A 15,477-nucleotide genomic window follows, 5' to 3' on the forward strand; every position below is an offset into this window, starting at 1 on the left:
ACTCTCTTGTTGACTGGGTGAGCCTTCTCTTTTAGCCCCAGAAGCATTCGGTATACCTGCACCACATCACAGATGAAAATTATTACAAGGAAAAAACTCAAGGGTATGAGTGCAAACACTGATTTTATTTCCAATATCTAAGTTTTGTGGACTAACAAGTGTTTAAATGTTAAGATACAAATCAATTAAGCAACTGTATCTGATGCAATTCCCACCCAAGTCATGTCACGATCATTCAAAACAACAGAACATTATAGTGGATCCCTTCAGCCAGGCCGCAATTCCTCTCCTCCATCTCAAGTTTTATCTCCAAAACTCCTGGTGGCTAAACAAAGCATTGCCTACCAAGAACATATTTAGTGCTTCCTCCTTTTACAGTGTTTCTACTTTCTACACATACTATGAGTCTACCAGAACCAAAAGGTTATGCAAATAATTGATCCAAGATGTATCTATAAACTACCATGACACAAAACTCAGGTCCAGATTGGAACAGCCCGAGAAACAAAAGAAAAAAATAAGGCTGGTACTATTCATAACTGGATTTGTATTGGTTGCTTGTCAACTGGATGGAAATAGGATGTTACGAAGAAGCTGGGCTGGAGTCCAGTCTACTCAAAGAGAGAGACGAACGGTTTTTCTACCCATCAAAATAAGACTTGACGCTCGAAGAAAATCTGGCTAGCAGACTTGGATCAATTTTCATGTAACAGCTTGATTCACTCATACTAAAAGAAAAATAATAGTTCTTCGGGAAAAGAAAACGCACACAGCAATTGTTCTCCACAAGATATTCGTAGCAACCAATGTGCTGTTGCATTCAGACAGTGGAGGCGTAGAAAAACACTGGTCTGCACAATTTATGTACTGTGAGCGCGAGGATGCTGAGATGTGGCTTACCACGGGTTTGGGTTTGCCGCCGGCGGCGGCGCACGGACAGCAACCGCTCGAGCGCCAGCAGCCCCATGATGAGACGACAATGACGATCGACACCTGAGGTCAAGACTCGCGACGACGAACCAAGGGCACCCTAGGTATGTCTCTCGCTCTATTAATTTCGATCGAAATCTAACATGGCGAGGTGTCCCGCTCTCTCCCGGAATTTCAATTTGGATTTGATTCCAACAAGGGGAGGTGCTGACTGCTGAGGGTAAGAAACCGCGTCCGTGCCGGCGGGTGGAGAACTTGCTACTAGAGGAAACCGGACAGGACTCCATCGAACAGATGGGAACAAATAGCAGAGGTGCTTTCCAGAAAGGGCAGCGCTGAGGATCCTCCGGTTGCCCTTCCAGACTCCGAGTCCCCACCGTTGGATCAAACCAATTTAAACCGTTAGATCGATTTTTCTGTTCACTCCATCGCACAGATGGGAACAAATAGCAGAGGTGTTTTCCAGAAATCACCGATGCACGGAGAGGTGATGGAAGCGGAGAAGGGAGGGGTTGGTGCTCAGCAGAGGATATGTATATATCTAGAATGAGGAGAAAATGGGCTGCAGTTGGGTCTTCAGTTCGCGGGAGAGGGCGGAGCTGTGGCGGTGCCGGACGAAAGTTAGATAATAATCTGGAGCATATACACAAAAATTGGTACCTCAAAATTTCGCTCTGGCTATTTATACGAATTATTATGGTGACAACATAGAATCTGTTTTCAGGATAGCAACTTCCCCAAATCTTACTTCTTTCTATTAGAGACTACTAGTAAAAATGCCCGTGCGTTGCATCGGGTGGAGCAAATGTTAGAATTTGATTGCATTTTCATTATTATGACAATTGTCGATGGGGAACCAACAAATTATGCGCACATGCAGTTGCCTGGAAGAAGAACCGTCGCATTGGCATCCGTGTCGTCTCTTCGACTTTTGCGTCTCCGTTTATCCGCGCTCAATAAGAAAAGGAAGGGAAGGTCTAAGGGACTTATCCTTATCAATATTTTCTGCTAAGAAATATTTGCTCTATTTCTCACAAGGATGTCAAGACTCGAATAAATATCGTGATCCATGCCCTTTACAAGGCCCGTCTGGATTTTTCTTGCTTCCTTGTTAACATACGGCTTACAATAAATTAACACCGTAGTTATTTTTTTAATCTTTGCTCACTCTTTAGCCTCATTTTTTAATTCCCGCACCCAGGCCTTGTCACCTTCCCTGACTTTCTCTCTCAGTCTCTCCTGTCCTTCCCCTAATCCACTTCTCCTGTTCTCACGTTCATTCCCCTTTCTCTACCATAGCCATGAGTCGTTGACCTCCTCCCTGCTGGGTGTTTCCCTTTATTGTCTGGCCCCCCTTTATCCCCTTTGTGGTAGCTCTATTGAGTGGAAGCTGCTGCTGCAAATCTCCATTAATTTTGTTCGTTTGCTGAAGCAAATTGCCTGGATTAAATCGCCAATAGTTGAGTGCGTGTGGCTGCTTGTCGCTATTTGTGGCTGGAGTCGATTCTCCTGAGTTAATTGTTGGCCTTCTTGACTTGGGCGTGCACGCGTGGTCCTGGAAAGTTTTCGAGGTTGGTTGATGCGGTTGATTGTGGCCTGCCGTGAGGTGGATGTCGCCTTTCTGGAGTTGAAGTTGCTTTCCGTTGAGTCTCGGATTCCTCTCGGCGGCGCAACAGGCGGCACTCGAGGGCCATCTCTATGGAATTTCGGCGTTACTTGCAGTTAGTACTACCGGTATGATCCATTCTTGCCTGCATTCTTTGCTGGTACGTTAGCTTACTTTGTATTGTTGAATGTTATGCTAGTTCTCATCTATACTTCTATTGTTTTGTTTTTCACTGTAGTTTTTAGTTCTGTCTTGAGGCAGAATATGTGTAAGGTAAAAAAGTGCGCTAAGTAAACTACCGATTTGTTTGATCTGCCCCTAAAATATGGAATGAGTAACTGTATAGCTTTCACGTTTGAGTTGTACTATCTGTGTAGCTCTTTTACTTAGTTTCGCATGATTAAGACACTTTCTGAACTGCAGTATATTGCATTTGGTAAGCAGATTTAAATTCATATACGTACACAATCTCTTGGATGTTATTTTTACAGCTAGTGCACAGTTATTTTGTGTTATAATTGCGAGAAGCAAAAGAATGAAGAACGAGTAAACAAAACACAGGGGAGACAAGTTTTTTAACGTGGAAAAACCCCTCTAATGAGAAGGGGTAAAAAACCACGGGTAATTTTAACTATATCGAATGTGTTCACAGAACCTTACAATAATGGAAGCAAAAAGTAACTTTTGGAAGGTTGCATAACCTATTTATTGAGTACTTCTTTGTACACAATATTCTTTGTGTATGTCTCATTTGTACTGATGTCATTTTTCTTCCTTTTTCTTTTTTTTGTCTCTTTGCTGTCCTTTTTCTTGTTTTCCTTCTTGTTATCTTTCTTCTTCTTGTCCTCCTCTTCATCAATCGTACCTGTTAGTACCTTTATGTTTGCTGTTGCGGTTGCTCTAGAAAGTGCGACATATAGCTGACCATGTGAGAAAACCGGCTCAGGTAGGTAGACGCCTACATTTGGTATTGTCTGTCCTTGTGATTTGTTTATTGTCATCGCGAAGCTTAGTCTGACTGGAAATTGTTTCCTTTTGAAACGGAACGGGAACATGTCGTCATCAGAGGGGCATAATGGAATTCGAGGCAAGAAAACTCGATTTCCAGAATGCTGCCCTAGCACAATCTCTGCATCGATTGCATTTTTCTGAAATCCACGCACGACCAACCTTGTGCCATTGCAAAGTCCATTAGCGGGGTCTATGTTCCTGAGTAGTATGATCGGACAGTTAATCTTGAGCTTTAGCAAATGGGGAGGCAGTCCGTTTGGGGTAAGGTTGTTTAGGAATTCTTGTTGATAGTAGCCATATGTGTCTTCTTCCACAGAATCGAAACTGTGGTAGACCATTTCCTCTCCTTGGAATCGTTCAATCATTTTTATGTTTATTCTGTCTACGCTGTCGTTCCTTGTTGCTAAAATTGCTCTTGACGTGATGTATGTTGGATCTTCTAGGGAGGTGCCATCCGTCTTGTAGATATCATCGATTAGTCTATCCAGGCCATTATCATCTGTTTTATTTGGAACACATATAGTTGTAGGTAGAAGTATTTCGCCGTTCTCATTTGTCTCCTCGGTTCCATTTCCAATACGCAGTAGGTATTCTGCGAACCCCGGGTCGTTTTGAGCTCTCATGTTACGCACAAGCTTCATTTGTCTCATGCATTTCCAGAGCTCTGACCTGCTTAGTGAAGCATCTACTATTTGTGCTCTTGTACCCTTTCGTACAACAGGGAGCACTTGTCTAAAATCTCCTCCAAATACGACCGTTTTGCCACCAAATGGTAGATCTGGTCTGTCCATTATGTCTCTCATGCTTCTGTCTAACGCCTCAACTGCGTGCCTCTTAGTCATAGATGCTTCGTCCCATATTATTAGCGATGCCGCTTGTAGTAGCTTCGCTGTCCCGCTTTGTTTGGTGAATCCACAAATAGCTCCATCGTTTGTTCTTAGTGGAATCTTGAACCTTGAGTGTGCTGTCCTCCCTCCAGGCATTATGGAAGCGGCAACACCGGAGGTGGCCGTTGCTAGTGCAATCTTTCCTTGTTCGCGTACCGTTGCTAGGAGAGCCCTGTAAAGGAATGTTTTTCCTGTGCCTCCTGGCCCATCGACGAAGAATATGCCTCCTTTTTGACTGTCCATCGTTGCTAGGATTTCGTCGTAGGCCGTCCTCTGCTCTTTGTTTAGGTTCTTATGTAAAGATTTGTCCTCGGGGTTTACCTCTATAGACGACTCCTCGGTCATCTCCCTAGGTATGTCATCTGTTGTGTCATGCTGCTCGTCGATCTCAGGCAGAGGAAACGACCGGATGTCTTTCCCCATTGACTGCAGCATGTCTCTGATATTTTTGAGTACCATCTGTTGGACCGTGTGCTTGCATTTGTAGTTTCTGCTGTAGTCTTCAGACATTGCCTCGAGGTGATTGTTCCAGAGTCCACGGACGTCGTTGGTTTCGCAAAACACCAAGATTGTCGCAAATAGCCTTCGAAGGGACGATGGCATCTGAAACAACTCCGCTTCTGTCATGCAGTCATCTAGTGTGTTGTCTGCCTCAATGAGCCCTCTTTTTTTCTGCAGCTTGACGGAAGTTTTGCATTACTTCTCCATCGACTGTCTTTAGGTCTTCATAGCTTGTGGCGCCTGTCACGTTGTTTAGGAGTACTCGGAGATAGTATCGTTCTCCTTCAGCCGGATGTGCTGCGACGATCCTGCCAACCTGTAGCAAACTTTTCCGTTTCCTCTTTTGCCAAAATTTTCCTGTTTTTTGCCAAGTATAATGCTCTGGGAAGTCCTTGTATAGAATGCCTCGGGCTTCCTCATTTAAGTTGTTTGCCTCAAAGTATGCTGTCAACATTGACCTATCTGTTCCATCACGGCTGATAACGTTGTCGATATCTTCTTTGGCATTATATGAGACCATGTGCATATTTTCGAGATGTAGCTGCAGTTGTAGAACAGGTGGGTTCATTTTGCTTAGTTCGAAGCCATATATTCTCCAGAGTGCTTCTGGAGGTGTCACCCACCGTGCATCTCTGTACTGTCTTATCTCGTCAATATCGGCTTCGTTTTCTTTTTCAGTCACGGATATAGATGCCCGGTCATGTCCTTTGTAAATGTACTTGTACAGGTACTTAACGGCTTTAATGCTTGAGCATATCTCAACATTTATGTGGCAGTTGAACATCCTCAATAGGTAGGGGTTGTAAGGGACGACCCACCTGTTATCTAGCGTGCACTTACGGACAGTTTCGGTCCTGCCGTCTTGGCGTCTCCTATACACTGGGTATGAGTCCTTGCTTTGAATTGTATTTTCATTAAATGGCTTCGGATAATTGTTCTTGCATGTTTTGCGATTCTTTGTGCATGGACAGTTTCTGTTTAGTGCACCGCAAGGACCATGCATCATATGCTTGATGACCATTTTGTATAGCTCTGGATATTTGTGCTTGTTAGGTAGTTCCGCGGAGATGATTTTGTCATATTGCTCTGGACTCGTGTACTTGTATTTTCCGGTCATGATTAGCAGGAAGTGAGCATGTGGTAGTCCTCTTTTTTGGAACTCCACAACATAGGTATATGCCATCACCTTACCAAGAATGCTCTTCTCAAATAGTTGCTTCTTCATCTCTTCTAGTTTAGCCCTGAAAACACGGACTACGATATCTGGGCGATCTTGTGGTGTTTGCCCACGCTCCAGCTCACGTGTAATTTCTTCCCAGTTGGGGTTGCAGGTCATTGTGAGGAATATGTCTGGCTTTCCATATTTTCTAACTAAAGCCATTGCATCTAGATTCCTGCGTAGTTTATCTCGCGGACCTCCGATAAATGATGACGCGAGGATTGTTCGTTTCCCAACCGCGTTTCCGTCTTGTTCTCCTGCCTGAATGCTATCCAGAAGTCCTTTGTATAGGTCTGCCCTTAGTTCTTTCTGATGATGAAACATGTATTCCAGTCTGGAGCTCTCAATTTTGATGTATGTATCTACAACAAACTGTTGGAGCAGCCGTCCGCCGTATAATATAGGGTTGAATATGTTTGGTCGCGTATGCAATTTATAGCAATAGTATTCTTTCATGGTTACCCACTGGCTATTGGTTGCATCTGTTCAAAGCATTTGGAAATAAAAGGTTAGTTGCATTTGCAGGAGTGTACCATATATCAATACTGAAATTTGTAAATGGTAATATGTGAAATATTAACCTGGGTCATCGTCATCATCACCATCGTTATCTTCTGCAGCGGACCTTCTCACATTTCCCTTTTTTTTTGGCTCCTTCTTTATCTTTCGATGCCAACCCAGTTCACCTCTTGGAAAGAATAGAGGATACGATAGCGGATCATAACACCCATAGTATGATTTAATGGTCTGTATATCACTATTGTTCCCATGTAGTACTACATTCTTGTCAAAATTATTTCCTCCTTCACTTCCTTCGACCCACACTGCAGCTACCTCTGAAGTGATAGGTGCGTTGTATGTTCTCTGGTCCAATCTGTGGTCAAGGTTTAAGATAAGCCTGTAGTCATCAAGGTTCTCGGCTTGCCCCAAACTCCTAAACTGTTGAGAGTATGGGTTGTCACGTAGAATGCCGGTTATCACGCCGACTACGTGTTTATCTTGCTCGTATGTTTCCTTCCGGCAACGGCGGTACCGATGTTCTAAGCTTGGATCATCGTCATAGAAGTATAGCTCCAGATGTTTTGGATCTGATCTACTGTTAGCAAATGAGTGTATATTGTGATAGATCTGACCATGAGCTCGAAAGGTGTAAATACCAGCCGTTCGTATGTCAGTTGTGTCTCTGTCAAGGTGGCAGTATAGAGTTGTAAATGAGAAATGTCCGTTGAAGAATCTTATATTTTCCCGGAAATATCTTGCATCTGAGTCATTGGTTGTCCAAAGTCTCATGAGTTCAGTTGGTGTCTCTGGATTGGCAAGTTTTATCCGTCCTTTCTTGCAGCATAACCCCACTGCTTCATATTGGAATTTTTTTGCACCGCAGAATTTGCAATTTTCTTCATTCTTGAGCATGTGTGTTCTTTGTGGTATGTTTCTGTAGACGTCGTCATACGGATCAGGGTTGTTATCATCCTCGTCTTCTATGATTTCGATTTCCACTTCTTTTTCCCAATCTTGTTGATCTGCAGCATTAAAAGTTTATTAAAGTTGTACCTTAATGATGCAAATATATTTAATACTGTATGGAGCATACCTTGACCAGAGAATATGTGTTCATCGTCGCTTGTGTCATGTTCAAATATGACTTCATTATTACCTGCACAACAAATTTGGTCGTAGATTATTTCGTGCCCTGTAAGAGTATATATGAAATTGATTTTACCGTGATCATCATCATTGCAGAATGATTGTTCTGCTGCATCCGTGTCTTCGTTTGTTGGACACGCTGAAGAGGGGATATCTGTTTACGGAAGATGGTTAGTTGTCGACACTTCATACTGTATATTTGTGTCCTGTAAGAATATATATGAAATTAATTTTACCCTGATCATCATCATTGCAGAATGATTGTTCTGCTGCATCTCCATCTTTAATTGTTTCTTCTGGCTGCTTTATAGTTTGTATTTCACCGTTGCCCTTTTTCATCATTGATATTATGAGATCGATAGCCTTACCATGTTCATCATCAGTGCTGAATGGTTGTGTTGGCGCATCTCCATCTTTATTGGTCGGACACAATGGATAGTAAATGCCTGTCCATGAAAGTTTGTTAGTTGTACATACCGTATATTGTTTTTGGAATGTCTCGGTACTGTATGAGATTTAAAGTATTACCGTTAATCTTTACTTGTGGCTGGTTTGGTGGTTCTGTGCCATCGTTGTAGCTGTTCATCACGGATGCGTCTTCTTGTGATGATAGCGAAACAGTTTTCCTCTTTTTTGCCGAGAACACTTCATTTCGACGATGTAGCAATGTTTGTCTTTCTCCTGGCGTCACAGACTTTCTTTGTAGCACATTCAAGGTAGATGCACGAACTTCCTCTTCTGTTGGGATATATGCTGGGTTCACCATCGCAATCGATTCTTTGCATGGTGTACTGCGCTTCAATTCCTTTCTGGCGATGATTTGTTCTATTCGAGCCTTCTTTTGCTCTGGCTCCATATTTGCATATCTCTGCCTTTTTTGTTTGCATTTTTTTGTGCTTTGTTCTGCCTCTATATTTGCTTGTTTCTTCGGCTCTTTAATTGTTTTGTTTTGCATATAGGCTTCACGGCGTTGTTTAAGTTTTTCCTGCTTTTCTTCATTTGTCATCCTTGCATACCGCTCTCTGTCTCTTTTCCTTCTTTCTTCCTTAGCATCCATTACTTGAATTTCTGACCCAAATGACTTGCCTGTATGATAGCTTGTATATTGTAAGCATGAAAGTAACATCAAGCAATTTGATAAATGGCTAACAAGTCACCATTACTAATATTTGATTTCAGTTCAATGTACGTTTGGCTAATTAGAACAATTAATATGCAGTAGATCTATGCCAGTTGATATCGAAGATCATGCTATTTTATTCAGCAGGCTTCAGAACTATCCGACTACTAAATCTGTAACGGAGCAAGAAAAGCCAAGTAAGTACCCTCCTGATACAGCTCCCAATTTTTTGCTTCTTGGCCTTATTGAATTCTTGCTTTGGGAAAAGATGAGATTATTGAACGATACATTGAATTTTTGCTCTGGGAAAAGATGAGTTTATTGAACGATACAAACTTTCATCTTGATTTATATTTAACCTATACTGAAACTTGTAAAGCAGAATTCTGAAAATAGCAAAGTCGCTGGAACTTTCATCTCAATTCATGTCTAATCTAACCTATACTTATCCTTGAAAAAGCAATAGAATCTTGGATAGAACAAAGAGGCTGAAACCGAAAGTATTAATGACCTGTCGTCTCGTCTGGGCAAGCGCAGCTGAATCCTTCGGGAGTTTCGACGCACGTACCAGTAACAGAGCACGGGCACTCGACTCCTCTTATTCGTCAATATCTGGCAAAAAAGGGAAACGAAAAACCGTATCTATTGTTCAGTATATCAACTGATCGGGACTCACCTATTTTGGTAGGATAGGACTCGTGATCAGGACTCTCGTAGAGTCCTAGCTAAGTAAGATCAGGACTCTCGTATATTCCTAGCTAAGTAAGTTCAGGACTCTGTATTAAACACGTTTTTTCATATCTATATCGTTTTTAAACCAAAAATCTTTATCCCTTGTTACATTAGAGTCCTTGCTAAGTAAGATCAGGACTCTCGTAGACTCCTAGCTAAGTAAGATCCTGTATTAAACACGTTTTTTCATATTTATTTCGTTTTTAACCAAAAATCTTTATCCCTTGTTACATTTTTTTTCCTTTTATTTTTATCCTTATTTCGGTTGCATTTTTCATATTTGGAATCAACGAACCTGTATTGAAGCACCTGGATTCATCCATGTTAGGCATTCTCAACGTCATCTACAAAATATGCACGATGGATCCGGCGCAACTTGTCCAGAATTTTGAGATGGAGGCGTATTCTTGAAACATGGCAGGGAAGAAAGCATCAGATTATGCGGCAGCTCCAGAACAAATCCTTGCAGAAACATGTCAGGGAAGAAATCATCACATTATGAGTGTGAGAAGGAGAGGTGTTGTGGGGAGGTCGTCTGGAGGGAAACCGGTAGGCGCGCAGAGGCGTGGGTTAGGTGAAGGGTGGAAACCCAGTCTTTAGTATTTGTTTGCATTGTTGTCTCATTTGCTTAGCATACAGATGTTGTTATGGGCGTCTTTTCTTTTCGTGCAACGTTCTGTGTTATCCTAGCCTTTAGTTAAAATGCATGTAGTCACGCTGCGCAAATACATGCAATCAACACGCAAGCACATGAAACAGTTACATAATATAAAATTACACGACAAACTCATATATATATATTTATTTATTTGCCTCGTAAGGAATTAATTTTAAAGATAGCATTGTGCCACAATAACTCACTTTGAAGCAAGTTCCATGTTTCGGACAAGAATCAAAACATCGCTACTGGCTAAACCTATGTTGTTCACTGAAAATTTGAAAAAATAAAATATAGGACTGTGGAAGCCTCTAAGTGCGTGGTGACAATTGAGGGGCAACAGCTTGAGACGGAGTTTGAAATGCAGCTTCTTTTAGGTATTGGTTGCCCTTTGATTGTCATGTCTTCAGATTCTGTTGTCTTGGATCTTCCTAATAAAACTGATGAAATCCAGGACACCAGTGTGCATGTTGTCTTGACATTCATTATCCTTCATTGTTAGAAGATTCCCCATAATTTGTTTCCTGAGTTCGTATCCGTCCTGCACATTTATCATTTTTTGTAAGCGAATAAGAAAAACACCATATTTGAAAGAAGAACAATGATTTAAATGCTTATGATATTCACCTTTAAAAATGGCAAATTAACTTTTCCTTCTTCCCATGTGGACATGAAGAGGGTAACAAAAAAACCAGAGAGCTCCCTATATAAATATAGATTAGTAATCATTGACAAAATACATATCGGGCATGCTCAGAACATTAAATACAAAGTATACAGCCTCAGTCTCTTAACAAATGTTACCTTTTATAACCTGAAATACCATGTACTACTTTTTGCTGCCATAGGAAAATATTCTCGTTCCATATAGATCCAGGGCATGCCCTTGACATGGCTTTGGGCAAGTTTTCAGCAATCCATAAAAGTCGGTGCATATATTTTGCGTGTGGGTTGCGCTGGTAGATGGGATCAATAGGAGTAGGGTCCAAAATGTAGACAGTTCTGGTATCTTTGTCCAGTATGAATAGAATAAAATCACGGCCAGATTGTATTGGAATATGAATCTAAAATAGGAAAGATATTAGATGTATCAAAATTATTTTTGTCTAGACACTTATAGGACAATTTCCTTACCGATTTGCATGATGAAACACTATACTTGATACCAGGCCAGCTACGAACGGAATATGCTAGTTGTTCCACATCTAACTTTTTGCGGTAGTCTGGATGTCTTCCAAAATCAGTAATCATCTATGATATTACAAAAAATATGTTTAGAAAGGTCATGAAAAATAATTTAGTATATATGTAGGTAGACACAAAAATATATAGCGTGTGGAAGAGCATACCCAGAATTTTATGTCAAGGTAATGCTTTGTTATGACTCCTCTCCTTTTCTTTACCATTTGGATGTCGTCAAACATAATTTTCCGCACGACCAAGTTGAAACAATCTCGATCCATGGCCAACTCCTCATTCAGCATTTCTTGTATTTTTTGGAGAGTCAAGCTAATGGGATATGGATCAGAGTTTTGTACCCAGACTTTCCTGTAAATCATTATCATAAGGAAAATAAGCTAATGTATGCTGTCAATTGTATTCAATATAATAAATTATACACAATATATTGCTTACTCTAAAGCTTCTGCAGAATTTATTGATTTGATGTAGTTACAAAGTCCACCTACTAACTCATGTAAGCTCAAGTTAGAAAGAATAGACATCAGCGACTGGTATTTGTTTTCAGGAGATAATGAGCTCAGTTCTTTTGATTTTTTTTGATCAAATGGAATTTCTGACATTATAACATCACTTGGATCTCCGTCACTTTCTTCACTTTCTTCAACCGATGTAGTCGGTGGTGCCCTGTTGTTTTTCCAGCATAATAGTACTGCTGCTAACTTAAATCTAAAAGAAGTAATAATTTCCTGCAGTTGACCAACAAATATTAGCATACAGAAAATTTAAAAAAGAAGTAAATATGTACATTTATCAAACAATAGAGCCATTTACCTGTGTAATTGGATGGGACAGTGTATGTCCGGTCCAATATTCCATAAATTTAAGGAGAAATAGACCACAAGATGAGCTACATAATAATTAGAATAAATATGAATTATCCTCATGAATCACAATATTTCTGATATGGTTATTATTATAAAACATATTTTTCTCTCTGTACCTATCTTTCTGGATCGGGTTTTGGAGCTGTTCTGTAATTTTCCATTTAGTAAAATCGATGTCTTTCCATTTATGACGATCACTCAAAACTTCTTGTCCTTTTAGAATGTTTAGATGGTATTGCAGTCCTTTCAGCTGTAAAATGATTACCAATAAATGTAACGGATCAATTTAATATATTTTACGGAATCATTATAAATGTTAGTGACCTACCGTAAGAATGAGATCAGCTCGACTGTGTTTCCAACACAAGGAGTCGTGTACTTGTATCTCAGACTTGTCAAAATTAACAGAGGCTAAATACCAATGCGAGTTTTTAATGTTTATTGGAAGATGGATCTGTAACAAATATAATGAGTTATTTTAAGACATCTATACTTATTATAATTTAAAAGTCTGATAAACATAAACTTGACAATTATGGATATCAATGTTACCATGTCATGGTCCAGATAGTTTTTGACAACCGTTGTCAAACCGGTAGGTCCACCTATTCCACTTTCACCATCTTGTTTCAATAGCCTGGTAACAAATGGATTCTCAAAATATACTTTAGCCTTATTCTGATTAAGAAGTTGTGCTTGCTCCTTTAAACAACATATGTATGCGCTGATTACCTAAAAATATTAAAATTATAAAAATACATTACTAATGTATATGAATAATCAGAAACAATTTTCTTGTTAGTAATAAGGGTACTTACTTCATCGTCTAGCCATTTGTTTCCATCTAGCAGGCACACCAGATATCGTTGTTTGATATATATATCATCTATCATCACGAGTATATCGTCTTCATTAGAGTATTGTATAACACAATGAGCAGATAAATCCAGATCGGTCAATATATAATCTGAAAAAATAAGAAAAATAAATAAATAAATGCACATTCATATATAATGCTTAATAACATTTGCGTTATATTGGAAAGCATCTCTAACAAAAGTAAAACAAAACAAGTTAAAATTTACCTTGTGGGAGATAATCATATGTTATACTATTAATTATGTGTTTAGTTTCTTGTTGCTTCTCACCATCTTCTGAAAATATTTGCTCATCATCATGTGCTGAAATTGTTTCTTCATTCATCAATTGAGAAACTGGAGACAATGCTGACTGATTTTCTACTTCTGAACTAATTGTTTCTGGACATTCAGAAACCAGAGATGATGTTGAGAATGTAGGTGATTCTGAACACTTTGCTCTTTTGATAGGGTTACCAAGATCGTCATCCGTGGTTGTTTCAATGTTGTAATCTATTTTCTGCCAACACAAGGACTATAATTCAGCAAGTACAAGCATGTTTGTTTCACCGGCAGAAAACTTGTGGAAGCTATGGAAAATTTACCTCCTCATCGATATATTCAGATGATTTTGCTTCCTCTTCCTCACAGGTCTGTCCTATTTTCTGCCAACACAAGGACTATAATTCAGCAAGTACAAGCATGTTTGTTTCACCGGCAGAAAACTTGTAGAAGCCATGGAAAATTTACCTCCTCATCGATATATTCAGATGATTTTGCTTCCTCTTCCTCACAGGTTTGTCCTATTTTCTGCCAACACAAGGACTATAGTTCAGCAAGTACAAGCATGTTTGTTTCACCGGCAGAAAACTTGTAGAAGCTATGGAAAATTTACCTCCTCATCGATATATTCAGATGATTTTGCTTCCTCTTCCTCACAGGTATGTCCTACTCTTTCTATTTCCTCAATTCTCTGCCACAAACAAGCACTACCAGATTCAATATCTGATGCTATAATGGTAACGGATCATGCATGCTTGTTTCACCGGCAAAAAACTCATAGATGCTATGGAAAAATTACTTACAAGCATGCTTTTTTCAAAGCGTTAGAACGGATCAAGCATTTTTTTCACTGGAAGAAAACTTATAGAAGCTATGGAAAATTTACCTCCTTATTGATTGATTCAGATGATTTTGCTTCCTCACAGATCTGTCCTGCTCTTTCTATTTCCTCAATTGTCTGCAAGAAATAAGCAATCGAAGATTCAGTATCTAATGCTATAACGGATCATGCATGCTTGTTTCATCGGCACAAAACTCTTAGAATATAAGGAAATATTACCTCGTCATCCATAGATTCAAATGATTTTGCTTCCTGGGGGGCCTGTCCTGCTCCTTCCATTACCTTACCTGTTGAGAAGAAAAAATCACTGATTGAGTAATCCAATATACATGCACATGGATTTTTCACCTTCTACTCGAAAGTCATGTAGATGTAGCCAATCTAAACTAACCTCACGCACTAACTTTTACAATCTATGCAATCTCAGGCAGGCGTACCTTGTGGACCACAGCCGGTTGGTGTTCTGTTTAATTCTGCTCAAGAGCGCAACAACAATTGCGAACTCGTGCAGATATCGGACGAAGTCGGTAGAACGGCGGTGTCTAAAGGAATCTCCTGTTGAGGTAGTATTCGAGGGAGTCGAGCAGTATTTATAGCTAACTTTGGCTTGAGGAACGGGCAAAATTGCGTGTACATGCAGGAGAGCAAGAGTTTTCCTCTGGTACGTTGTCGTCGTTTTGTCAGATCCTGAACCTCCTTGATGTGGTGCGATCAAAGGTAGAAGTGGTACGTACGAAACAATAGATGCAGTATGCATACGTCCATCAGCTGACAGCCCATAACGGGCGCTCAGCAGGTGTCTTTTTGGGCTGCTGGAGCTGACAGCCCATAAGGCGCTCAGCAAGGGACGTTTTGGGCTGCTGGAGCCCGGGACAACTACACTACGGAGAGATCAGGCAGAGGACTGTTTGGGCTGCTGGAGCCCAGGACAACCACGCGACGTGAACTATTTTTCGTGCGACGACTGAACGAATCGTTATGTAACATGGGCGGTGGCATTGCTCGTAAATTGAACTGAAAATAAAGGGTAGTTCAAAAATGGACGAAAATTTTGGGGAGAAACCTTCCTTCCTTTATTAGTAGGTAAAGATTCTTGGCACAAAAACGAAATAAAAATGAT

The 15,477-nt window shown here is 40.3% G+C and overlaps 1 long non-coding RNA gene across 1 annotated transcript; it reads left to right on the forward strand.

Annotated features, from left to right (window-relative positions):
• The first annotated feature begins 2,591 nt into the window (after positions 1-2,591).
• On the forward strand, positions 2,592-15,021 carry LOC124655186. The gene is made up of 3 exons (XR_006988600.1): positions 2,592-2,664; positions 13,706-14,175; positions 14,785-15,021. It is a non-coding gene; the product is annotated as an uncharacterized LOC124655186 (long non-coding RNA).
• The last annotated feature ends 456 nt before the right edge of the window (positions 15,022-15,477 follow it).

This window comes from Lolium rigidum, chromosome 5 (assembly GCF_022539505.1).
Source record: "Lolium rigidum isolate FL_2022 chromosome 5, APGP_CSIRO_Lrig_0.1, whole genome shotgun sequence".
In the NCBI taxonomy this organism is placed as follows: domain Eukaryota; kingdom Viridiplantae; phylum Streptophyta; class Magnoliopsida; order Poales; family Poaceae; genus Lolium; species Lolium rigidum.